Consider the following 4,213-nt stretch of genomic DNA (forward strand, 5'->3'; position numbering starts at 1 on the left):
TCATGGACTATTACTGACCGTTTTGGGGTCCCAAAACGCTTTCCATGGTTGTCGAACCCCAAGGAGTGCTATGTGTTGGTCGTCAACACTCGTAGTTTGGGTCGGTTCTGGCCCGTTTCTTGGACTATACTTAGTTTTGGGGTCCCGAAGTGATTTCCACCATTGATGAACCTCATGGTGCGTTTATGTGTGGTCATCAACACGCTCAATTTCGGCCAATTCTGGTCTGTTTCGTGCACTATTACTCACCGTTTTGGGTCCCAGAGGGATTTCCATGATTGACGATCCCAGGAGTGCATTTACGTGTCCGTCGTCAACACTCACAGTTTTGGCCAATTCTGACCCGTTTCGTGGACAATTACTCAACGTTTTGGGGTCCCCAAGCGATTTCCACAGTCGTTCAACCCCAAGGTGCGCTACACTCGCAGTTTTGGCTGATTCTGACCCGTTTCGTGGACTATTACTCACTATTTTGGGGTCCTGGAGTGATTTTTACGATTAACGAACCCCTGAGTGCGTTTACGTGTCAGTCATCAATAATCCTAGGTTTGTCCGATTCTGGGCTCTTTCATGGACTATTACTGACCGTTTTGGTGTCTCAAAACGCTTTCCATGGTTGTCGAACCCAAAGGTGTGCTATGTGTTGGTCGTCAACACTCGTAGTTTGGGTCGGTTCTCGCCCGTTTCTTGGACTATACTTAGTTTTGGCGTCCGAAAGTGATTTCCACCATTGACTAACCTCGGGGTGCGTTTACATGTGGTTATCAACACTCTAAATTTTGGCCAATTCTGGTCCGTTTCGTGCACTATTACTCACCGTTTTGGGCCCCGGAGGGATTTCCATGATTGACGATCCCAGGAGTGCATTTACGTGTCCGTCGTCAACACTCACAGTTTTGGCCAATTCTGACCTATTTCGTGGACTATTACTCACCGTTTTGGGGTCCCCAAGCGATTTCCACAGTCGTTCAACCCCAAGGTGCGCTTACGTGTCGGTCGTCAACACTCACAGTTTTGGCCGATTCTGACCCGTTTCGTGGACTATTACTCACTATTTTGGGGTCCTGGAGTGATTTCCACGATTAACGAACCCCTGAGTGCGTTTATGTGTCGGCCATCAATAATCCTAGGTTTTTCTGATTTTGGGCTCTTTCATGGACTATTACTCACCGTTTTGGGGTCCCAAAACGCTTTCCATGGTAGTCGAACCCCAAGGAGTGCTATGTGTTGGTCGTCAACACTCGTAGTTTGGGTCGGTTCTGGCCCGTTTCTTGGACTATACTTAGTTTTGGGTTCCCGAAGTGATTTCCACCATTGATGAACCTCAGAGTGCGTTTACGTGTGGTCATCAACACGCTCAATTTCGGCCAATTCTGGTCCGTTTCGTGCACTATTACTCACCGTTTTGGGCCCCGGAGGGATTTCCATGATTGACGATCCCAGGAATGCATTTACGTGTCCGTCGTCAACACTCACAGTTTTGGCCAATTCTGACCTGTTTCGTGGACTATTACTCACCGTTTTGGGGTCCCCAAGCGATTTCCACAGTCGTTCAACCCCAAGGTGCGCTTACGTGTCGGTCGCCAACACTCGCAGTTTTGGTCGATTCTGACCCGTTTCGTGGACTATTACTCACTATTTTTGGGTCCTGGAGTGATTTCCACGATTAACGAACCCCTGAGTGCCTTTACGTGTCGGTCATCCATAATCCTAGGTTTGTCCGATTCTGGGCTCTTTCATGGACAATTACTCACCGTTTTGGGGTCCCAAAACGCTTTCCATGGTAGTCGAACCCAAAGGTGTGCTATGTGTTGGTCGTGAACACTCGTAGTTTGGGTCGGTTCTCGCCCGTTTCTTGGACTATACTTAGTTTTGGGGTCCCAAAGTGATTTCCACGATTGTCGAACCTCGGGGTGCGTTTACATGTGGTCATCAACACTCTCAATTTCAGCCAATTCTGGTCCGTTTCTTGCATTATTACTCACTGTTTTGGGTCACAGAGCGATTTCCACGATGGACGATCCCAGGAGTGCATTTATGTGTCCATCGTCAACACTCATAGTTTTGGCCAATTCTGACTTGTTTCGTGGACTATTACTCACTGTTTTGAGGTCCCGAAGAGATTTCCACAGTGATTTCCACCATTGACTAACCTCGGGGTGCGTTTACGTGTGGTCATCAACACTCTCAATGTCGGCCAATTCTGGTCCGTTTCGTGCACTATTACTCACCGTTTTGGGTCCCAGAGGGATTTCCATGATTGACGATCCCAGGAGTGCATTTACGTGTCCGTCGTTAACACTCACAGTTTTGGCCAATTCTGACCCGTTTTGTGCACTATTACTCACTGTTTTGGGCTCCCCAAGCGATTTCCACAATCGTTCAACCCCCAGGTGCGCTTACGTGTCGTTCGTCAACACTCGCAGTTTTGGCCGATTCTGACCTGTTTCGTGGACTATTACTCACTATTTTGGGGTCCTAGAGTGATTTCCAGGATAAACGAACCCCTGAGTGCATTTACGTGGCGGTCATCAATAATCCTAGGTTTGTCTGATTCTGGGCTCTTTAATGGACTATTACTCACCGTTTTGGGGTCCCAAAACGCTTTCCATGGTTGTCGAACCCCAAGGAGTGCTATGTGTTGGTCGTCAACACTCGTAGTTTGGGTCGGTTCTGGCCCGTTTCTTGGACTATACTTAGTTTTGGGGTCCCGAAGTGATTTCCACGATTATTGAACCTCGGGGTGCGTTTACATCTGGTCATCATCACTCTCAATGTCGGCCAATTCTGGTCCGTTTCGTGCACTATTACTCACCGTTTTGGGCCCCAGAGGGATTTCCATGATTGACGATCCCAGGAGTGCATTTACGTGTCTGTCGTCAGCACTCACAGTTTTGGCCAATTCTGACCCGTTTCGTGGACTATTACTCACCGTTTTGGGGTCCCTAAGCGATTTCCACAGTCGTTCAACCCCAAGGTGCGCTTACGTGTCGGTCGTCAACACTCGCAGTTTTGGCCGATTCTGACCCGTTCTCGTGGACTATTACTCACTGTTTTGGGGTCCTGGAGTGATTTCCACGATTAACGAACCCCTGAGTGTGTTTACGTGTCTGTCATCAATAATCCTAGGTTTATCCGATTCTAGGCTCTTTCAAGGACTATTACTCACCGTTTTGGGGTCCCGAAATGCTTTCCATGGTTGTCGAACCCAAAGGTGTGCTATGTGTTGGTCGTCAACACTCGTAGTTTGGGTCGGTTCTCGCCCGTTTCTTGGACTATACTTAGTTTTGGGGTCCCGAAGTGATTTCCACGATTATTGAACCTCGGGGTGCGTTTACATCTGGTCATCATCACTCTCAATGTCGGCCAATTCTGGTCCGTTTCGTGCACTATTACTCACCGTTTTGGGCCCCAGAGGGATTTCCATGATTGACGATCCCAGGAGTGCATTTACGTGTCTGTCGTCAGCACTCATAGTTTTGGCCAATTCTGACCCGTTTCGTGGACTATTACTCACCGTTTTGGGGTCCCTAAGCGATTTCCACAGTCGTTCAACCCCAAGGTGCGCTTACGTGTCGGTCGTCAACACTCGCAGTTTTGGCCGATTCTGACCCGTTCTCGTGGACTATTACTCACTGTTTTGGGGTCCTGGAGTGATTTCCACGATTAACGAACCCCTGAGTGTGTTTACGTGTCTGTCATCAATAATCCTAGGTTTATCCGATTCTAGGCTCTTTCAAGGACTATTACTCACCGTTTTGGGGTCCCGAAATGCTTTCCATGGTTGTCGAACCCAAAGGTGTGCTATGTGTTGGTCGTCAACACTCGTAGTTTGGGTCGGTTCTCGCCCGTTTCTTGGACTATACTTAGTTTTGGGGTCCCGAAGTGATTTCCACCGTTGACGAACCTCGGGGTGCGTTTACGTGTGGTCATCAACACTCTCAATTTCCGCCAATTCTGGTCCGTTTCGTTCACTATTACTCACCGTTTTGGGTCCCAGAGGGATTTCCATGATTGACGATCCCAGGAGTGCATTTACGTGTCTATCGTCAACACTCACAGTTTTGGCCAATTCTGACCCGTTTCGTGGACTATTACTCACCGTTTTGGGGTCCCTAAGCGATTTCCACAGTCGTTCAACCCCAAGGTGCGCTTACATGTTGTTCGTCAACACTCACGGTTTTGGCCGATTCTGACCCGTTTCCTGGACTAT

Source organism: Triticum aestivum, chromosome 4B (genome assembly GCF_018294505.1).
Source record: "Triticum aestivum cultivar Chinese Spring chromosome 4B, IWGSC CS RefSeq v2.1, whole genome shotgun sequence".
In the NCBI taxonomy this organism is placed as follows: Eukaryota; Viridiplantae; Streptophyta; class Magnoliopsida; order Poales; family Poaceae; genus Triticum; species Triticum aestivum.